A 23,385-nucleotide genomic window follows, 5' to 3' on the forward strand; every position below is an offset into this window, starting at 1 on the left:
CTGTGCCCGGGAGCGGAGCTCCTGGTGTCAGGGCAAGATCGACACCTGAACACCCAACGGCGATCAGCAGGGGCTCCGGGGCACACCAAGCAAGGGGCATACACAGTGTGGGCTGTAGTGCGCCACGGGTCCGCAGCTTCTCCTCTAACGACCCGGACGCACCGCAAAATGGCGGCGTCGCGCCTCTGCCTCAGCCCTTCCCCCGATCTGTTACCTCTGGTGAATAGCCGCTCCGCTCCCTCCTTCCGTGCACAATTATCACCGCGTAGTGGCCGCCGACAGCCTCCAGTCTCGCATCAAGGGCGCCTGAGTGGCCTCCTCTCCGCCGATCTCCGTGGGCCTAGTAATCCCCGAGGTCCAGCCAGGTGTCACCGCCGCCTCGAGTTCCGCAGCTGCAGGCGGGCTCCAGCAGTCGGGCCGGCGTCAATCACGGTCGCCAGGTCTCGGCGCGCAGCCGCTCGCGAGCGGCAATGATCTAGTCGGTCGTGCCTCCGGGCTGCCGCATCAGTTTCACACGGAAGCCGGGCCCCTCGGTAGCGTCGCTTAGGATAATAAAGGATTTATACATGTGCAGCCGGCGGAGCTCGCTCAGAGAGCGGCCATCTCGCTGCTCGGTTAGCCACGCCCTCCCGCCATTGTTATCTCATTAACTGCATTTATATCTCATGAAGTGCATTTATATCTTATGAATTGCCTTGTTATCCCATGAACTGCATTTATCTTGAACTACTTGGATAAACTTGAGTTATTTGCATAAATCTCTACAGTGTGGCGTCCCTTATTGTATGCGTTCCTTGCTTCAGAGGATGCGTGTGTTGTATGGTCGCTTTACACACCAGCCTTTGGGTGCCTAGCCGCTCGTGTCACGTTACCCCCTTAGGGCCTGGAGACCCCAGGTCTTACATTCAGGTTGCCTGTAGATCTTATTCTTCACAGGCAGACTGTCCCCAGTGTCCACTTCATGAGTGCACCAGGTGGTCTGACTTGGAGTCAGAGAAAACATATGTCTGAACTGGCTGAGATGTTTTCTGCAGTCATTTTTCTGCTGGGCAGTGAGGTTGCCTGCCAAGGCTACACCATCAACTGACCCATCATCAGGGTTCTGAGAAAGCAGGTCAGGGAGTGGGTCACCCTCTTCCTCCTGTCCTTCATCAGTAGCCATGAGCAAGCCCATGTCTGCCCTGTCAACATATGGTTTTAGTCTGTTGACATGAAGTACCCTGCGGGGACTCCTAGGGGTTCCAAGGTCTACCAAGTAGGTGGCCTCCCCTTTCTGCTCAACAATTGTATGGGGGCCACTCCATGTGTCCTGGAGGGCCGCTGGGGCCACAGGCTCCAACACCCACACTTTCTGTCCTGGCTGGTAGACAGTCAGTACAGCCTTTTGGTCATGCCAGGCTTTTTATAATTCCTGGCTAGCCTCAAGGTTTTTGGTTGCCTTTTTCATATACTCAGCCATCCTGGAGCGGAGACCAAGTACATAGTCCACTATGTCCTGTTTGGGGTGCTTGAGAGGTAACTCCCATCCTTCCTTAACCAGACCCAATGGACCCCTAACAGGGTGACCAAACAAAAGTTCAAAAGGGCTGTAACCAACCCCCTTTTGAGGCACATCCCTGTATGTAAATAAAAGGCAGGGCAAGAGTATGTCCCATCTTTGCCTAGGCTTTTCTGGGAGTCCTTTAATCATGCCCTTTAAGGTTTTGTTGAACCTTTCAACTAAACCATTGCATTGTGGGTGATAGAGTGTGGTGAACTTGTAATTCACTCCACACTCCTTTCACATAGCAGTCAAGTAACTAGACATGAAGTTTGCATCCCTGTCAGATACTACCTCCTTAGGAAAGCCTACTCTTGAGAATACACTTAAGAGAGCTCTTGCCACCACAGGTTCTGTAGTGGTCCTTAGGGTAATTGCTTCTGGGTACCTGGTGGCATGGTCCACCACCACCACCAGTATAAACCTGTGGCCATATGCTGTTTGAGGATGCCTGGGACCAACAATGTCAATCCCTACCCTCTCAAATGGAACCCCCACCCCAGGTAGTGGTATAAGGGGGGCCTTTGTGGTTCCACCTGCCTTGCCATTGGCCTGGCAGGTCACACAGGAGCGACAAAACTCCTTAGTGTCTTCAGACATGTGGGGCCAGTGAAAGTGAGGGACAATTCTTTCCCAAGTCTTGTTCTGGCCCAGGTGTCCTGCTAGGGGAATATTATGGGCTAGTATCAATAGGAAGCCCCTAAACTTCAAAGGTATAACCAACCTCCTGGATGCACCAGGCTTGGGGTCTCTACACTCTGAATAAAGGAGTGCATCATCCCAATAAACGTTATGGGTGCCACTAGCATTCCCAGCAGCCTCATCAGCAGCTTGCTTTCTGAGGGGTTCAAGAGAGGGGCAGGTTTTCTGCTCCTGGCTCAGATCAGACCTGGAAGAGCCCTCTGTCCCCAAGAGCTCAACCTGGTCAGGTTTGAGCTCCTCTGGGACAGTTCCTTCTTCAGGCTCAAGATCATCTCCCTGAGGAGACTGATCTGCATTCTGAGTCAGGTGGGAAGGCACGGCCTTAACCCTACTGCCCCTCCTCTTGGGAGGCACCTGGTCCATCAGTCCAGAATCCAGGGCCTGTTCAGTTCTTGACATTTTGGCATGTGACCTAGTCACAGCAAAGGCATGAGCAGGGATCCCTAACATTTCTGCATGTGTCCTGAGCTCCACTTCAGCCCATGCTGAAGTTTCCAGATCATTGCCAAGCAAGCACTGTACTGGTAGGTCTGCACTTACCAGAACCTTCTTAAGGCCAGTTACCCCTCCCCAGGAGAAGTTAACAACTGCCAGAGAATGGTCTGTTCTGACAATGCTAGCATTGGTCACTTGGTACATTTCACCAAGTATAATCTGCCCAGGACCCACAAGATCTTTTGTCACCATTGTGACACTTGCTCCTGTGTCCCTGAATGCTAAAGCCTCTATTCCATTTATTAAAGGCTGTTGTCTGTATTTGCCCAGATTACTGGGACTCACAAAGGAGGACATATCCATGCCCGCATCACAGACTAACACAGCCTGAGTTGGAACTCTGACTAGGCCAGAGTCCATCTCAGAACCCAGGGTCAACCTTACTACACCCTTATTCTGAACATTACCACCACCAATTGTAGCTATACTAGGGGGAACAGTTGCCTTAGGGGCAATGGTGGCTGGAGTAGATTCTTTGGACTTGGTGCAATCACTGGACCAGTGAGTTTTCTGTTTCCAACTCTTGCACCATGGTTTCTTTTGGCCTTTTCCCTTGTTAGACTGTGAATCCCCACCTGAAGAAGATTTTTGAGGGCCTTGTGAAGACGTCTGGTCTTTACCCTTCTACCCACCCTTATCAGAGTTTTTAGGATCTTGCTTCTTGGGTTCACCACCTTGGTTCTGTACCTTCTGCCTCACCCTGGTTCTGACCCACATGTCTGCCTTCTTTCCCAATTCTTGGGGAGAGGTCAGATCTGAGTCTACCAGGTACTGGTGCAACAGCTGATTCTGACAATTATTAAGGATCTGCATCCTCATAATCAAATTGTACAATCCTTGATAGTCATGCACTTTACTGCCAAGTAACCAACCTTCCAGAGCCTTAGTAGCACAATCTACAAAGTCTACCCAGTCCTGAGTCTGTGCCTTTTGGGTATCCCTGAGCTTTAACCTGTATTGCTCAGTGGTTAGGCCAAACCCATCAATTAAGACTCATCCTCTCTAACAGTGAGGAGTTTATCTCTACCTTTGTCTGCAAAGGAGAGCCATAAGATTGCTGCCCACTACTCCTGGGGGACCCTTTGAACTTTACATGCCCTTTCCAGTGCTGTTATCCATGTGTGGATGTCATCCCCACTCTGGTAGGGAGGGACAATCTTATTCAGGTTTCTATGGTCATAAGACCTCTCCCTATCTCTAGGGATGTTGCTGCCACCATGGGAGTCTAGTCCCACCTTTTTTCTAGCTCTGTAGAGCTCTATGGCCTCCCTTTCTAGGGCTACCTGCTTTCCTCCAATTTTTAGCTGAGCTTCCTCATTGTTAAGCAGTCTCTCCCTTCTCTCCTGAGAGGTTTCCCTCGTATGAGAGGAGATTGAGGTCCCTGCAGATGAGTTAGAATGGTTAGACTCCCTGGAGGAAGATCTTGACCTTCTTGGTCCACCATCAACAAAAAGGGGGGGACATTGGGCTTTTGGGGAGGTCCAGCATACAAGCCCCAAAATTGCAACACAAAGAAAGTATGCTGTTCTTCAGAAATTAAAAACAGGAGAGAGATGCATGAATGCATGTGTGGGAAACAGTGCTCCACAAAATCAAAAAGTGTGAGTCGGGAGAAAAATTCCTTCCTTCGGGAACTAGGGCCCTCACACACCCAGCCAGCTAGGTGTCATGCTTCATCATTGGGCCTGCTCCTCGTTGGGTTGGTGCTGCAATACCCATCGGGCACCCAATGAGGGGCTCTTTGGCGGAGATCTTTTGTTCCTTGCCATTGGATGTGGTGTGGGTGAGGTGCCTAGAAGGTGTAGGTGCATGTGTGAAAGGTGAAAGTTAGAACAGGTTAGGTAAACCAATATAATTTTATTCACTCTGGTTCCTACCTGATTAAAAGAAAAAAGAGAGGTGGCCTTCCCTGACTTAATGAGTCAGGGTAAGGTGACACTCTACACAATTGGGTCGACATGTTCTTGCCCTAACAGCCCAACAGGGTCTATGGCAATTCATCAGGACCAAAAAAATCTTGAAAAAACTACCTACACACCGTGGTATAGGGGAACCTACCTACCACGCTATGATATTGCTGCAGGCACGTTGCCCATAACTTTTGCGGATAGTCACGCTATGATATTGCTGCAGGTACGTTGCCCATAACGTTTGCGGAACCTCATCATCATCCGGTTCCGACGGGGAGGGGTAGGTTGCTAGCACATTGACGCCACTTCCTGGACACTGAGCCTGCTGGTGTCTCAGCCCGCCGGATTCTGTTGAGGCTAGGCTTCTGAGAGTGAATTGAATATCCGCAAAAGTTATGGGCAATGTACCTGCAGCAATATCATAGCGTGGTAGGTAGGTTCCCCTATACCACGGTGTGTAGGTAGTTTTTTCAAGATTTTTTGGGTCCTGATGAATTGCCATAGACCCTGTTGGGCTGTTAGGGCAAGAAACATGTCGACTCAATTGAGTAGAGTGCCACCTTGCCCTGACTCATTAAGTCAGGGAAGGCCGCTTCTCTTTTTTCTTTTAATCAGGTAGGAACCAGAGTGAATAAAATTATATTGGTTTACCTAACCTGTTTTAACTTTCACCTTTCACACATACACCTACACCTTCTAGGCCCCTCACCCACACCACATCCAATGGCAAGGAACAATAGATCTCCGCCAAAGAGCCCCTCATTGGGTGCCCGTTGGGTATTGCAGCGCCAACCCAACGAGGAGCAGGCCCAATGATGAAGCATGACACCTAGCTGGCTGGGTGTGTGAGGGCCCTAGTTCCGAAGGAAGGAATTTCCCTCCCGGACCCACACTTTTTGGTTTTGTGGAGCACTGTTTCCCACACATGCATTCGTACATCTCTCTCCTGTTTTTAATTTTTGAGGAACTGCATACTTTCTTTGTGTTGCCATCTTGGCCCACCACCAACTCTCCCAGGAGGGACAAAGAGGGGTCCATTATGGTCCTCTCCATCACTGTCTAGGGGAGCTGGATTTTCCAGGTCCAGATCATTGCCATCTGCCTGGCCAGCCTCAGAGGTCAGGTCATGGGGAAATACACCCCCTGGCCTTTCCTCAGGTGCTGTCCCACCCACTCTGCCTAGCCCTTCAGATCCTAAAGATCTGCTACGGTCATAGAGCCTGAGTACCTCTATGAGATGCTGGGTGGTTGGACTTTTGCCTGTCTTCAGTTTCCTAGTTGTACATAATGCTCTCAGTTCCGTGAATGGGAGTCTATCATACTGGGAATCTTGAAGCCCATTGGCTTCTGGCAAGGACCTACTGGTTCCTGGCCTTAAAGACATTACTAGTGTGGTGTGGTGTATTGCACTGCCTACTCTAGTGTGGCCTACTAAACTCTGTTGAGTTGTAGAAAGGGTGTGCTATCCCTTAACACACAGCTCTAAGTTCAGTAGAACTTACTGTATTCTAAAGCTTATATTATATGTACCTAGGGTACCTTTAGTGCTTTTCATTTAGTTACTCAATTGAGATTATCTGGTAAAACAATAGCAAGCTGGAATCCCACATGCTGCACACCAATGTGAGAAGTTGGCCTGATATATGCTGTCCACTAGTTCTAGTGGACACCTTGTATTAGTCCAAACAACCCCTTATTGGTTATAGGTTAAAGACAACCTTTATTGAAAGCTATCCTAGTGGTAGGTATGGAGAGCAGCCTTCAGGCTAAGTCTTGAAAGAATGTAAAGCAGCTTGTTTTACCAGTCTATAATCTCTTGAGTCACTAAATGAAAGATATCCACACCAGGTATATATATAAAATATATGTATTTATTACTAAACACACACTCCTAGTCTCTTTAAGAGACTAGAGGTCAAAACACATAAGTTACACTTCAATAATCACAGTAAAATAGCACAAATACATGTCAGGCCCTAGGGTCGAGCCAAACCATATACTAAAATAGTTGTATAAGAACCACGACTTAACTAGACACAAGGTCTAGAGCCAGTACACTCACTGGGACCTCAAGGAACCACCCATGGTAGTGACACAGGGGACCCACGGGGGCCGTGTTCAGTGTGTGAACACAGCAGCGAGCTCCCATTAGCTTCTACGGGGAAAGTCACGGTTAGATTTTTAAAGATTAGGGACACTTAGAAATGAGTCAGGACCAAACCCTTTTGCACTTAGGAAGTTCTAGGGCTAGCACCCACGGGAGCACCAGAGTACTCGTGTTACCTCACCCAGGGAAGCCCGGTGCATAGGTGTCTTTTGGTGTCGGGTCGCTTCGTCGATTTCAATGGGAGCTGGCGAAGAAGTGCTGCTGCCGTAAAGATGCGAAGTGTCCGAAAAGATCCAAGCCTGGATCAAAGATGAGAAGAACTGAGAGGGGCGTGGTCGGCGACCGAAGAACATGGCCGCAGCCTAAGGAGTCTCCCGAGGGCGCCGAGATAACCCCCGAAGATCCGGACATTTATCCTGCAGTGGGTGGCAGAAAAGCGGCGGCGGAGGAGTAGCACAGCCAGCGGCATCGGAGGACGCGACCGACGAAACGCGGCGCACCCGGAAACCGCCGAAAACCGAAACACACGGTCACAGCCTAACCTCAGGAGTGAAGCCGGGGCTGCAGTAGCGGCCGCGGCCAGCAGCGTGAGGAGAGCTCCGGCTGAGGGCGCGCCGGGAGGAAGCGAGACACCCAGCGGATTGACGGGGGCGGGACCGGCCTCAAGGTACGCCCTGGCCAAGGTGCAACACTCCGGACCAGTGACTTTTGGTAGGGGACTCCATGATTAGGCCCGGAGGAGTTACGCGACAGCTGGAACGGGGCTCCATGGCTTGACCCCCGTCTGGGGAGGTGAAGGCCCCGCGTCAGAACGAGAAGGGCCAGGTGCAAGTAACACAGCAGCAGCCATAGACACACCGAGGAGAGAGGAAGGGGGTCGGTGAGAGACATCGTTGCCTGACGATTGACCACTGTACAAGGGCTGGTGGAGGAAAATTAGTGGAGACCATAGCGGCGGATGGCTGGCGGACCCAGGGGGTCTTAGTTGGGGCCAGTGCCTGGTCCCCCCGTGGCAAGCTGAGCGTCAGTGACGAAGTCGGATTGCGGTCTGTTCTGCCCAGAGTAGAGGCCAAGGTAACGGAAGGCGATCGGCGGTGGTCGAGGTGCGACGCCAGAGGTGGGTCGGTGGTGCGAAGCGCGCACACGGCGCTATTAACGACGCCATGAGTGGCAGGGGCCCCAAAACGGTGCAAAGTAACCGCATCGACAAGTACGCCACCGCCAAGGATCGGCGTGGCGGATCGGAGGCGACGCCTGGAACCCTACAGAACCCGGAGGTGGAGGGGCAAAAGGAAATCACGCTCCGTGATGTGATGCTCACCTTGCAGCAGATGCAGGCCTCCATCGGCACTATTTCCTGTGATGTGACGCTACTTCGGGCTGACAGGTCGAAACTGGGAACGAGAATGGCGGACGTTGAGGCCACAACGACGGTCCTTTCAGTGGATACGCAGACTCTCCAGAGGCAGGTACAGCAGCTCGAGGCGGCTAACAAGCAGATGCTGGAGAAGATAGTGTTACAGGCCCGGCACTTGAGTTGTTTGTGGAGGAACTGATCCAGGACCAGCTAAAGCCCCGCAGACTCTCGAGATTCTTCTTGGTAGAAAGAGCACACCGGGTGCCGGGGGGTCGACCAAGACCGGGTGCTCCCCCGAGACCGATCTTGGCGCGGATATTCAATTTTCGCGACAGGGACGCAATCCTGCAAGCCGCTCGAGTGGGGCCACCGATTCGGGTGGACAACAGTGTGGTAACCCTCTATCCGGACTATACAGATGCAGTCACGAAGAAGCGGCGCACTTTCACGGAGATCAAGCGTGAACTGCGAAGTAGAGAACTGAAATACTCAATGCTCTACCCGGCGAAGCTGCGGGTGGAAGCGGAGGGCAACAACTGGTTCTTTGCCACCCCGAAGGAGGCGCAGGAGTGGCTGGAGGGTTGGCGCCCTACCAGAGACAAGGGCACGCGGGAGAAGAAAGGACACCGACAATGCGGACAGTCGGCCCGGCAGGAAGAGCAAGGAGAAGAAGGGGGTGGCCCGGCGGTCGCGGCGAGATCTGGACACGGCACGGAGGGAGACTTTGAAGGGTAACCCCTGGAGATGGAGACAGGACTGCAGTCTTGGACACCGATGGGGCCTAGATACGATACTACGTAGAGGTCCAGGAAAGGATTGCAAGTGCTGAAGTAAAGCGGCAAACGATGGACGGGGCAGGCAGAGACAGCTACAGAAGCGAGAGGCGTGGACCCCTTCTGCTGGTGAGGTATACTGTCAGAGACCCGATAGACGAAGGCCACTGGACACAGAGTGTGCGCCATAGCCGCATAAAACTCTTTTGAAAGGGGGACTCGGGGAGCCGAGGGGGACTTTTTCCCCTGCAAGTAGGTTCATGGGTAGGGAGTTAAAGCACTCTGCTAAGTTGGGGAGGCGGGTAGTTTCACATCCGCCAGGCAGGGAGGCAGGGAGGCAGGGAGGGGGAACAGGGGTGGGGGTCAGTTTAAGGGGGGGCTCGGGGGGGGTTTCTGTACGGGAGCGACAATTGATGACACAGTAGTGACACAGGCAATTACGAGCTGCGTAGTGGTAGGCACAACAGGGATAGCAAAGGGTACAGTCCTAGTTCACCACCGAGAGAACGGATAGAAACCAAGAGGATGGTAGTAGCGTCCCAGGGGTACAAGCTGATCAAATAAGAGGGCCCCCATTGACTGTCATGTCCTGGAACGTTAACGGATTGGGAGACAAAATTAAAAGGGGGCTGGTGATGCAATTCCTCAGACGACGAAGACCGGCGGTGGCACTCCTTCAGGAGTCGCATCTGCAAGGTACGGCAGTCAAGGCATTAGATCGCCTGGGGTATAAAATGGTAGTACACTCCAAATTCACCTCAGGGTCCCGTGGGGTCGGGATCCTCCTGAATAAAGGCTTCCCTTTGACGGTAACGGCGACACACAAAGATGATCAGGGGAGGTTTGCGGCCATCACGGGCCAGTGGGAGGGCAGAACATACAATATTGTGTCAGTATACATCCCCCCATCGCTGCACCAGCCTGCACTCACTGATCTGGGGAACCTACTACTGGCACTTCCGGACGGGGAGTTGATAATTGGTGGGGATTTTAACGCCGCCATGGATACAACCCTGGACCGGCACCCCTCCCGGAACCCGTGCAGCCCGACTTATAGACTTCAGGAATTTGCTCAAGCGCTGGGGCTGCTGGATGCCTGGAGGGTTAGGCACCCAACGGAGAGGCAATACACCTTTCACTCGGGGGCCCACCGCAGTTTCTCTAGAATAAACTATATTTTTACATTGGCAACAGGGATGATGAGCATGACAGACATTAGACATTTACCCAGAGGCATATCAGACCACTCACCGATTCTAGTCACATATGCTGCATGCACTCTGCGGACCCGAAGACTGTTCCCCATCAGGCCAGGTCACCTCCAGAATCGTGTGATAAGAAAGGGCCTCCTTAAGACGACAAAAAGATACTTTGAGGAAAATTCAGGTTCGGTCACCTCCCCAATAACGTTGTGGGAGGCGTTTAAGACTGTGGTTCGCGGACAGGCCATGTCACTGATAGTAGGGCAGCAGAGGGACCACCGAAAGCACATGGATGACTTAGAGGAAGAACTTTTACGGGCGGAGACGGCCCTGGTGACGGACACTACAGATGACACGCTGCATGACCTACATATGGCGCACAAGGAATACAGGGCATACACACGAGAAGAGGCTATAACTAAACTGACGATGACACAACACACAATCTATGAGCAGGGGGATAAGGCGGGACGACTCCTAGCCTGGCTTGGGAAGCGGGAAAGGGCGAGCAACTGGGTAACCCAGATCGAAGCTAGGGATGGGGCCTTAGTGACGGCACCACACCTAATAGCAGAGGCACTAGCGCAGCATTATGAGGCTATATATACACCGATGGCCACAGAAATAGAGGCAAAACAATTAGCTATCCTACGAGATATACGCATGCCATCGCTAGATGGAGCTGCCGTAGCTGCAGATATAAAGACAGAGGAACTGATGCAAGCCATTAGAGCACTTCATGCAGGAAAGGCGCTAGGGCCCAGTGGAATACCAGTGGAATTTTATAAGCTAGCAAGTACACAGATAACATCCCACCTCCTCGCCATGTACACTGAAAGCTTGGATAGAGGAATACTGCCCAAAGAGCAACGACTTGCCACTATAGTGGCGATACATAAGACAGGGAAACCGCCGCACAAATGCGGTTCATACAGACCAATCTCCCTCCTCAATGCGGAGGCAAAGATACTTGCCAAGACACTGGCATCAAGGATATAGCCCTATCTCGAGGCAATAATCCATCCAGACCAATCTGGGTTTATGCCCAACCGCAACACAGCACTGAATCTTAGAAGGGTACACGGAGTGATAGAGCGTAAAGCAACGATAGAAGAAGACGCTGTCATACTATCGTTAGATGCGCAGATGGCCTTCGACCTGGTGGAATGGCCCTTCCTATTTGCAGTCCTTAACCCCTTCGATGCTCATGACGGAGCGGTTCCGTCATGAGCATCGGTTGGGCTGTGCTTATGACGGAACCGCTCCGTCATGAGCACAGCCCCTGGGGGAAGTGCTGGCGCTCCCCCCCTGGGGCATCGATCGTGCCCCCACAGAGGGGGATGGCAGCGGAAGAGTTTCCGCTGCCACCCCCGAGCCCCCCCACGCTTCCCCATGACGTCAGCGCGCACAGCGCGCGCCGACGTCATCAGGAAGCGCTGTGACGCCTGGAAGCCATTTGCTTCCAGGCGTCCTAGCAAGGAGCGGGAGTTTTGTGCTCCGGTGGGGCCGCGGGGGGGATTTTCTTTGTGATTGAGGCATCGGGGAGAGGAAAGAGTATTTCCTCTCCCCTGATGTCTCAATACAGTGCATTCCTGCAGCACGATCGCGCACAGCGTCGCGATCGTGCTGCAGGAATGCCACCACTAGGCACCAGGGATGCTTTTAGTTGAAAAGGAAGCGACCCCTTGGGCAAGGGTCGCTTCCTGGGCCCCCATTACAATGTAAAGACTTTTCTGCCCCCTCTGGGGGCAGATCGGTTTCGTTTTTTTGCCGCATCTGCTCCCAGGGGGGGCAGAAAAGCCCACTAGACACCAGGGATGTGTTTGTTGTTATAGGAAGCGACCCCTTGGGCAAGGGTCGCTTCCTGGGCCCCCATTACTGTGAAAAGACTTTTCTGCCCCCTCTGGGGGCAGATCGGTTTCGTTTTTTTGCCGCATCTGCTCCCGGGGGGGCAGAAAAGCCCACTAGACACCAGGGATGCGTGTGTTTGTTGTAGGAAGCGACCCCTTGGGCAAGGGTCGCTTCCTGGGCCCCCATTTTTTTAGTCAGACTTTTCTGCCCCCTCTGGGGGCAGATTGGTTTCATTTTATTGCCGTATCCGCTCCCAGGGGGGGCAGACAAGCCCACTAGACACCAGGGATGTGTGTGTTTGTTGTAGGAAGCGACCCCTTGGGCAAGGGTCGCTTCCTGGGCCCCCATTTTTTTAGTCAGACTTTTCTGCCCCCTCTGGGGGCAGATCGGTTTCATTTTATTGCCGTATCCGCTCCCAGGGGGGCAGAAAAGCCCACTAGACACCAGGGATGTGTGTGTTTGTTGTAGGAAGCGACCCCTTGGGCAAGGGTCGCTTCCTGGGCCCCCATTTGTTTAGTCAGACTTTTCTGCCCCCTCTGGGGGCAGATCGGTTTCATTTTGTTGCCGTATCCGCTCCCAGGGGGGGCAGAAAGGCCCACTAGACACCAGGGATACGTTTTTTTGAGTAAAGGAAGCGGCCCCTTGGGCAAGGGTCGCTTCCTGGGTGCCCAAATATTTTTCAAGACTTTTCTGCCCCCCCTGGGGGCAGATCGGTCTTTTGTGTAGCCGTTTCTGGTCCCAGGGGGGGGGCAGAAAAGCCCACTAGACACCAGGGAATTAGTGTAAATAAAAATGGAAGTGACCCCTTGGGCAAGGGTCGCTTCCAGGGTGCAATTTTTATAATGTGTATTTGGCCCACCCGCCCTGGGACAGAGTAGCCTTTTTTTTTCCTGCTGTTTTCTGCCCCACCTGGCACACAACCCGATTGACCATTTGGGTAGTAACATAGCATGTTATAATGTTTATTGTTATATTTTTTGTGAATTGCAATTGTAATGTTTTTTTTTTTACTTTTTTGTTCTAGGTGAAGGCTTTTGCTCTTTTCAGTTTGCCGTTTTGTTACTGGTGGTTCTGCTGTTTGTGTAGTTTGGTAAGAGACTTTTTTTTTGTACAATGTAAATGTGTTTGATTTCTCTGCATGATTTCTTTTTGCAAATGGTGTAATAATAGCAGTATGTTTGGTTTTTGAGTGTCAAAAACTTTTTGCATTGGTGCTCGATGCGTATTTTGTTGTCTTGTGAGTAATTTGTTTTTTTTTCTTCTTTCTAGTTGGATATCGTTGTTTTTTGCTGTGTCACTGCAGAGTTGGTTTCTGGTGAGTGCAGCTGTCTCTTGTAATTGAATTGTATAGTTTTTGAGTACATTGATCTTTGTGATAAAGGTACACATTTCTTTACTTACTTGGTTTGCACATTTTTGATTGTTGTTGACTTGTTTGTGCAGTCTTCTATCTTAGTAAGTATAATGGCTAGCCGCAGGATTACTGCTCAGCAGGTTGTTGGTTTGCTGTTTGAGTCTTCCTCTGACCATGGTTCAGAGACTGACTCTGCATCTGAGGGAGAGGAGGCAGGGGACGATTCTGGCAGTGAGTTTTCTCTCCGTATGGAGTCATCGGATGATGAAGATACTCTTAGTGCGGATGAAGTGCCTGTGTTAGAGGAGGAGACTGATGTGCGGGAAGAGGCATCTGGGCTGCAGCCTGGGGCTGCAAGGCTTCCCGTTGGTGTAGTGCAGCAAGAGGCTTCTGGGCTGCAGCCTGCGGCTGCCAGGCTTCCCGTTGGTGTAGTGCGGCAAGAGGCATCTGGGCTGCAGGCTGGGGCTGCAAGGCTTCCCTTTGAAAGTGATGACCTCTGGGTTGCCCCTGGCATGGTGCAGCCGGCATTGCCAGAATTTACTGGTGTGCCAGGGTCTAGAGTGAATACTGAAAACTTTTTGCCGGTAAATTTTTTTCAGTTGTTTATGGACGATGTGTTTTTGGCAGAGATTGTTGAGCAGACTAATTTGTATGCCGAACAGTTTTTGAGGGACAACAGTGCCAGTCTTAAGCCACACTCTAGAGCTACCCGGTGGACTCCCACAAATCTTGAAGAGATGAAGAAGTTCTTGGGTTTAACTTTTTTGATGGGCTTGCTAAGGAAGCCATCAATGTCTTCATATTGGTCTAGCAGTCCCTTGATGGCAACGTCTATTTTTCCGGCAGTCAAGAGTCGTGACAGGTATTTGCTTCTGCTTCGGATAATGCATTTTGTTGATAATGGTTTAGCGTTGCCACGAGATCACCCTGAGTGTGACCGTCTTTTTAAGATTAGACCTGTCCTTGATCACTTTGTTGATCGATTTTCTGAGATTTATGCTCCTGGGAAAGAAATTGCAGTGGATGAGTCTTTGGTGTTGTTCAAGGGCCGCTTGGTTTTTAGGCAATACATTCCTAGTAAGAGGGCACGCTATGAAATAAAGCTGTATATGCTGTGTGACAGTAGGACTGGATATGTCTCTAATTTCAGGGTGTACACCGGTAAGGAATCCAGGATTAACCTCCCTGGTTGTCCGTCTACTTTTGGAGTGACTGAGAAAATTGTTTGGGAACTTGGTAGAGGATTTTTTAACAAAGGCCACCATTTATATGTAGATAACTTATACACTGGTGTGTGGTTGTTCAGGGAATTGGCCAAAGTGGACACTCTTGCTTGTGGCACAATCCGCTCTAACTGTAAAGGTTTCCCGAAAGAACTTGTTTGTCAAAAGCTTGTGCGGGGACAGTGCAGTGCGTTGCGTTGCTAGGAGCTTCTTGCTGTGAAGTTTTCAGACAGGAGAGATGTCTACATGCTGACTACCATCCATGATGAAAGCATTGCACCTGTGACTGTTTGGGGTCAGGTCGCTGAAGCGCGCAAACCTGTGTGCATTTTAGACTATAATAGGCTCATGGGTGGTGTTGACAGAGTAGATCAGAGGTTGGAACCTTACACTGCTCTTCGTAAGGCTTACATTTGGTACAAGAAGTTGGCTATCCATCTTTTCCACTTGGCAATGTTTAATGCTTTTGTTGTGTTCCAGGATTCTTGCCCTGAGTCAAAGATGACTTTTGCTAAGTTTCAGGAGTCTGTAATAGGCAGCCTTGTTGTAGTGGAACAGGCAAGTGTTCCTAGAGTTGGAGTGGTGGAGGATGTTGCTAGATTGAAAGATCGCCACTTTCCTGATCACATTCCTCCCACACCCTCAAAAGATTTTCCCAGTAGGAGATGTAGAGTCTGTTGGCGAAGAGGTACGCGGAAGGAGAGTCGTATGTACTGCCCCGACTGTCCTTCTCAACCTGCACTGTGTGTCCCTGCTTGTTTTAGAGCGTACCACACGCGAAAGAATTTCTGGGAGCATTCATGAGTGGTAAAGTGAACTGCCTGGTCTGTATTCTTTGGATAATTTGATTCTGTTTCAAGGTTCGTGTTAGTGCAATGTATTTAGTTGCTGATTTGTATCTATTTGCGATTTGTTTGTGTTTTTATTTTTTTCTAAAAAAATCCTAAATGTGATGGCGGTGTGTGTAGGCTGGCGCTTGGCTGTTGGTGTGTGTGGACTGGCACTTGGTTGGTGGTGTGCGTGGAATGGTGCTTGGCTGGCGGTGTGCGTGGACTGGCGGTGTGCATGGACTGGCGGTGTGCGTGGACTGGTGCTTGGCTGGTGGTGTGCGTGGACTGGAGCTTGGCTGGCGGTGTGCGTGGAATGGTGCTTGGCTGGTGGTGTGCGTGGACTGGTACTTGGCTGGCGGTGTGCGTGGACTGGTGGTGTGTGCGGACTGGTGCTTGGCTGGTGGTGTCCGTGGACTGGAGCTTGGCTGGCGGTGTGCGTGGATTGGCGATTGGCTGCCGGTGTGCCTGGACTGGCGATTGGCTGGCGGTGTGCCTGGACTGGCGCTTGGCTAGCGGTGTGCGTGGACTGGTGTTTGGCTAGAGGTGTGCGTGGACTGGCGCTCTGCTAGCGGTGTGTGTGGACTGGCACTCTGCTGGCTGTGTGTGAGTAGTGACTTTCTGCTGGTCACTACACACACTGCTAGCTGAGTGCCACTCCACGCAATCCATCAGCCTGTGTAGTTGCTGTGTCAAGATTGTGGGCATGTGAAAGTGATGGGCCCTTGAATGGCGCTGTGTGCTGGTGTGAGTTTTGTTATGTGATGGGCCCGCGGCTGGTGGTGTGAATGGTTTTGTATGTCTCACACGTATGAAAGGTGTATGAATGGCCTGTAAAGAGGTTGGTGCCTTGTCGTGGCTTTACAGCTCACGAGCTGTGAGTCAATGGTTCAGTTTCTCGCCCTTTCAATTATTACCAGTGCATTTCATTTTTGTGAAATCACTTGCTAATACAATTGTATCTACTGAACCATCACTCACCCTCGTGCCAAATCCAACCAGTATGTGTGTGTGCTTGCGGACTAGATGGCTGTGCAGTAATATTTGTCTTTCTGAAGCAGGGTGTACCTTGTCCCTTTTTGTGAATTATATAATGTGTTGCTTTTGTGCCTGGTGGTGCGAATGGTCTTGTTTGTATCACGTATGAAAGGTGTGTGAATGGCCTGTAAAGTGGTTGGTGCCTTGACGTGGCTTTACAGCTCACGAGCTGCGAGTCATTGGTTTGTTTTTTTGTGAATTTAATTATTGACAGTGCATTTCATTTTTGTGAAATCTCTTGTTAATAAAATTTGATACTCTGAACCACGACTCGCCCTCGTGCCAACTCCAACCAGTATGTGTGTGTGTTTGAGGAATAGATGGTTGTGCAGGAATCTTTGTCTTTAGTTTCTCTGCCAAGGTACACTTTCCATGTAAGAATAACCCACCAACTGTAGACATTGTCGAAAACCCATGGGAGTTCATGGTGATGTCTCTCTTGTGAATTCAAAACGTTTTTTTATCCCCAATGTCCTGTAAACCTCAAAATGTCTGCCACATTTTCATTGCAATATTATTCCAAAATTCTCACGCTGTAGGAACAATAGTTAATCTGGTTTTGCAAGGGGGGTCACTTTGGTTTTTGGCCTGGTGCTCGGTGGCCATCTAGGGAAACCTACCAAACCCATGCATTTCTGAAAACTAGACACCCGGTGGCTTCCAGGGAGGTATGGCTTGCGTGGATCCTCTAACGTTTCCTTACCCAGAATCCCTTGCAAACCTCAATTTTAGCTGAAAAAATCCCTTTTTTCACACATTTTGGTGTGGGAAAGTTGTGGCATCACCGGGCTCACACAAATTTACCACCCCCCAGCGTTCCCCCAGGTCTCCCGGTAACAATGGTGCCTCACTTGTGTGGGAGGCCCAAGTACCCGCGGCAGGCAAGGGCCCAAAACGTAGTGAGGCGACATCAAAATGGCCTATCGCAAAACCACCTGGTTTTGCAAGGGGGGTCACTTGAGTTTTTGGCCCGGTGCTCGGCAGCCATTTAGGGAAACCTACCAAACCCATGCATTTCTGAAAACTAGACACCCGGCGGCTTCCAGGGAGGTATGGCTTGCGTGGATCCCCCAACGTTTCCTTACCCAGAATCCCCTGCAAACCTCAATTTTAGCTGAAAAAATCACTTTTTTCACACATTTTGGTGTGGGAAAGTTGTGGCATCACCGGGCTCACACAAAATTAACACCACCCAGCGTTCCCCCAGGTCTCCCGGTAAAAATGGTGCCTCACTTGTGTGGGAGGCCCAAGTACCCGCAGCAGGCAAGGGCCCAAAACGTAGTGAGGCAACATCAAAATGGCCTATCGCAAAACCACCTGGTTTTGCAAGGGGGGTCACTTGGGTTTTTGGCCCGGTACTCGGCGGCCATCTAGGGAAACCTACCAAACCCATGCATTTATGAAAACTAGACACCCTGCGGCTTCCAGGGAGGTATAGCTTGCATGGATCCCCCAACGTTTCCTTACCCAGAATCCCCTGCAAACCTCAATTTTAGCTGAAAAAATCACTTTTTTCACACATTTTGGTGTGGGAAAGTTGTGGCAACCCGGGCTCACACAAAATTAACACCACCCAGCGTTCCCCCAGGTCTCCCGGTAAAAATGGTGCCTCACTTGTGTGGGAGGCCCAAGTACCCGCGGCAGGCAAGGGCCCAAAACATAGTGAGGCGACATCAAAATGGCCTATCGCAAAACCACCTGGTTTTGCAAGGGGGGGTCACTTGGGTTTTTGGCCCGGTGCTCGGCGGCTATCTAGGGAAACCTACCAAACAAATGCATTTCTGAAAACTAGACACCCGGCAGCTTCCAGGGAGGTATGGCTTGCGTGGATCCACCAACGTTTCCTTACCCAAAATCCCCTGCAAACCTCAATTTTAGCAGAAAAAATCACTTTTTTCACACATTTTGGTGTGGGAAAGTTGGGGCATCACCGGGCTCATACAAAATTAACACCACCCAGCATTCCCCCAGGTCTCCCGGTAAAAATGGCGCCTCACTTGTGTGGGAGGCCCAAGTACCCACGGCAGGCAAGGGCCCAAAACGTAGTGGGCCACATCAAAATGGCCTATCGCAAAACCACCTGGTTTTGCCAGGGGGGTCACTTGGGTGTTTGGCCCGGTGCTCGGCGGCCATCTAGGGAAACCTACCAACCCTATGCATTTCTGAAAACTAGACACCCGGCGGCTTCTAGGGAGGTATGGCTTGCGTGGATCCCCCAACGTTTCCTTACCCAGAATCCCCTGCAAACCTCAATTTTAGCTGAAAAAATCACCTTTTTCACACATTTTGGTGTGGGAAAGTAGTGGCATCACCGGACTCACACAAAATTAACACCACCCAGCATTCCCCCAGGTCTCCTGGTAAAAATGGTGCCTCACTTGTGTGGGAGGCCCAAGTACCCGCGGCAGGCAAGGGCCCAAAACGTAGTGAGGCGACATCAAAATGGCCTATCGCAAAACCACCTGGTTTTGCAAAGGGGGTCACTTGGGTTTTTGGCCCGGTGCTCGGCGGCCATCTAGGGAAACCTACCAAACCCATGCATTTCTGAAAACTAGACACCCTGCGGCTTCCAGGGAGGTATGGCTTATGTGGATCCCCCAAGGTTTCCTTACCCAGAATCCCCTGCAAACCTCAATTTTAGCTGAAAAAATCACTTTTTTCGCACATTTTGGTGTGGGAAAGTTGTGGCAACACCGGGCTCACACAAAATTAACACCACCCAGCGTTCCCCCAGGTCTCCCGGTAAAAATGGTGCCTCACTTGCATGCGAAGCCCAAGTACCCGCGGCAGGCAAGGGCCCAAAACGTAGTGAGGCGATATCAAAATGGCCTATCGCAAAACCACCTGGTTTTGCAAGGGGGGTCACTTGGGTTTTTGGCCCGGAGCTCGGCGGCCATCTAGGGAAACCTATTAAACAAACGCATTTCTGAAAACTAGACACCCCGCAGCTTCCAGGGAGGTATGGCTTGCGTGGATCCCCCAACGTTTCCTTACCCAGAATCCCCTGCAAACCTCAATTTTAGCTGAAAAAATCAATTTTTTCACACATTTTGGTGTGGGAAAGTTGGGGCATCACCGGGCTCACACAAAATTAACACCACCCAGCGTTCCCCCAGGTCTCCCGGTAAAAATGGTGCCTCACTTGTGTGGGAGGCCCAAGTACCCGCGGCAGGCAAGGGCCCAAAACGTAGTGAGGCAAAATCAAAATGGCCTATCGCAAAACCACCTGGTTTTGCAAGGGGGGTCACTTGGGTTTTTGGCCCGGTGCTCGGCGGCCATCTAGGGAAACCTACCAAACGCATGCATTTCTGAAAACTAGACACCCGGCGGCTTCCAGGGAGGTATGGCTTGCATGGATCCCCCAACGTTTCCTTACCCAGAATCCCCTGCAAACCAAAATGTGTGAAAAAAGTGATTTTTTCAGCTAAAATTGAGGTTTGCAGGGGATTCTGGGTAAGGAAATGCGTGGCTTTGGTAGGTTTACATAGATGGCTGCCGAGCACCGGGCCAAAAACCCAAGTGACCCCCCCTTGCAAAACCAGGTGGTTTTGCGATAGGCCATTTTGATGTCGCCTCACTACGTTTTGGGCCCTTGCCTGCCGCGAGTACTTGGGCCTCCCACGCAAGTGAGGCACCATTTTTACCGGGAGACCTGGGGGAACGCTGGGTGGTGGTAAATTTGTGTGAGCCCGGTGATGCCACAACTTTCCCACACCAAAATGTGTGAAAAAAGTGATTTTTTCAGCTAAAATTGAGGTTTGCAGGGGATTCTGGGTAAGGAAACATTGGGGGATCCACGCAAGCAATACCTCCCTGGAAGCCGCCGGGTGTCTAGTTTTCAGAAATGCATGGGTTTGGTAGGTTTCCCTAGATGGCCGCCGAGCACCGGGCCTAAAACCCAAGTGACCCCCCTTGCAAAACCAGGTGGTTTTGCGATAGGCCATTTTGATGACGCCTCACTACGTTTTGGGCCCTTGCCTGCCGCGGGTACTTGGGCCTCCCACGCAAGTGAGGCACCATTTTTACCGGGAGACCTGGGGGAACGCTGGGTGGTGGTAAATTTGTGTGAGCCCGGTGATGCCACAACTTTCCTACACCAAAATGTGTGAAATAAGTGATTCTTTCAGCTAAAATTGAGGTTTTCAGGGGATTCTGGGTAAGGAAACGTTGGGGGATCCACGCAAGCCATACCTCCCTGGAAACCGCCGGGTGTCTAGTTTTCAGAAATGCATGGGTTTGGTAGGTTTCCCTAGATGGCCGCCGAGCACCGGGCCTAAAACCCAAGTGACCCCCCTTGCAAAACCAGGTGGTTTTGCGATAGGCCATTTTGATGTCGCCTCACTACGTTTTGGGCCCTTGCCTGCCGCGGGTACTTGGGCCTCCCACGCAAGTGAGGCACCATTTTTACCGGGAGACCTGGGGGAACGCTGGGTGGTGGTAAATGTGTGTGAGCCCGGTGATGCCACAACTGTAACAGACCAAAATGTGTGAAAAAAGTTATTTTTTTCAGCTAAAATTGAGGTTTGCAGGGGATTCTGGGTAAGGAAACGTTGGGGGATCCACGCAAGCCATACCTCCCTGGAAGCCGCAGGGTGTCTAGTTTTCAGAAATGTGTGGGTTTGGTAGGTTTCCCTAGATGGCCGCCGAGCACCGGGCCAAAAACCCAAGTGACCCCCCTTGCAAAACCAGGTGGTTTTGCGATCGGCCATTTTGATGTCGCCTCACTACGTTTTGGGCCCTTGCCTGCCGCGGGTACTTGGGCCTCCCACGCAAGTGAGGCACCATTTTTACCGGAAGACCTGGGGGAACGCTGGGTGGTGGTAAATTTGTGTGAGCCCGGTGATGCCACAACTTTCCCACACCAAAATGTGTGAAAAAAGTGATTTTTTCAGCTAAAATTGAGGTTTGCAGGGGATTCTGGGTACGGAAACGTTGGGGGATCCACGCAAGCCATACCTCCCTGGAAGCCGCCGGGTGTCTAGTTTACAGAAATGCATGGCTTTGGTAGGTTTCCTTAGATGGCTGCCGAGAACCGGGCCAAAAACCCAAGTGACCCCCCTTGCAAAACCAGGTGGTTTTGCGATAGGCCATTTTGATTTTGCCTCACTACGTTTTGGGCCCTTGCCTGCCGCGGGTACTTGGGCCTCCCACGCAAGTGAGGCACCATTTTTACCGGGAGACCTGGGGGAACGCTGGGTGGTGGTAAATTTGTGTGAGCCCAGTGATGCCACAACTTTCCCACACCAAAATGTGTGAAAAAAGTGATTTTTTCAGCTAAAATTGAGGTTTGCAGGGGATTCTGGGTAAGGAAACGTTGGGGGATCCACGCAAGCCATACCTCCCTGGAAGCCGCCGGGTGTCTAGTTTTGAGAAATGCATGGGTTTGGTAGTTTCCCTAGATGGCTGCCGAGCACCGGGCCAAAAACCCAGGTGACCCCCCTTGCAAAACCAGGTGGTTTCGCGATAGGCCATTTTGATGTCGCCTCACTACGTTTTGGGACATTGCCTGCCGCGGGTACTTCGGCCTCCCACGCAAGTGAGGCACCATTTTTACCGGGAGATCTGGGGGAACGCTGGGTGGTGGTAAATTTGTGTGAGCCCGGTGATGCCACAACTTTCCCACACCAAAATGTGTGAAAAAAGTGATTTTTTAAGCTAAAATTGAGGTTTGCAGGGGATTCTGGGTAAGGAAACGTTGGGGGATCCACGCAAGCCTTACCTCCCTGGAAGCCGCCGAGTGTCTAGTTTTCAGAAATGTGTGGGTTTGGTAGGTTTCCCTATGTGCCGGCAGAACTAGGGTTCAAAAACTACAGCTAGTCACTTTGCCAAAAAAGGGTCATTTTTCACTGCAAAATTGAGTTGTGACCACGTTGCGTTTTGCGCCGTTTCCTGTCGCGGGCACTAGGCCGACCCGCACAAGTGAGGTACTTTTTTTCTCGTAGGACTTTGGGGAACGCGGGGTGGGTGGAAATTTGTGGATCCACGCAGATTCCAGAACTTTCCATCACAGAAATGTGGGGAAAATGTGTTTTTTTTGTCAATTTTTTACGTTTGCAAGGGATTCTGGGTAACAGACCATGGTGGGAGGCAGTCAAGTCACCCCATCCTGGATTCCCCTGGGTGTCTAGTTTTCAAAAATGTATAGGCTTGCTAGGTTTCCCTAGGTGCCGGCAGGGCTAGGGTTCAAAAACTACAGCTAGTCACTTTGCCAAAAAAGGGTCATTTTTCACTGCAAAATTGAGGTGTGACCACGTTGCGTTTTGCGCCGTTTCCTTTCGCGGGCACTAGGCCGACCCGCACAAGTGAGGTACCATTTTTCTCGTAGGACTTTGGGGAACGCGGGGTGGGTGGAAATTTGTGGATCCACGCAGATTCCAGAACTTTCCATCACAGAAATGTGAGGAAAATGTGTTTTTTTTGTCAATTTATTACGTTTGCAAGGGATTCTGGGTAACAGACCATGGTGGGAGGCAGTCAAGTCACCCCATCCTGGATTCCCCTGGGTGTCTAGTTTTCAAAAATGTATAGGTTTGCTAGGTTTCCCTAGGTGCCGGCAGGGCTAGGGTTAAAAAACTACAGCTAGTCACTTTGTCAAAAAAGGGTCATTTTTCACTGCAAACTTGAGGTGTGACCACGTTGCATTTTGCGCCGTTTCCTGTCGCGGGCACTAGGCCGACCCGCACAAGTGAGGTACCATTTTTCTCGTAGGACTTTGGGGGACGCAGGGTGGGTGGAAATTTGTGGATCCATGCAGATTCCAGAACTTTCCATCACAGAAATGTGGGGAAAATGTGGTTTTTTTGTCAATTGTTTACGTTTGCAAGGGATTCTGGGTAACAGACCATGGTGGGAGGCACTCAAGACACCCCATCCTGGATTCCCCTGGGTGTCTAGTTTTCAAAAATGTATAGGTTTGCTAGGTTTCTCTAGGTGCCGGCAGGGCTAGGGTTCAAAAACTACAGCTAGTCACTTTGTCAAAAAAGGGTCATTTTTCACTGCAAAATTG

This window comes from Triturus cristatus, chromosome 1_2 (genome assembly GCF_964204655.1).
Source record: "Triturus cristatus chromosome 1_2, aTriCri1.1, whole genome shotgun sequence".
NCBI classification, from domain to species: domain Eukaryota; kingdom Metazoa; phylum Chordata; class Amphibia; order Caudata; family Salamandridae; genus Triturus; species Triturus cristatus.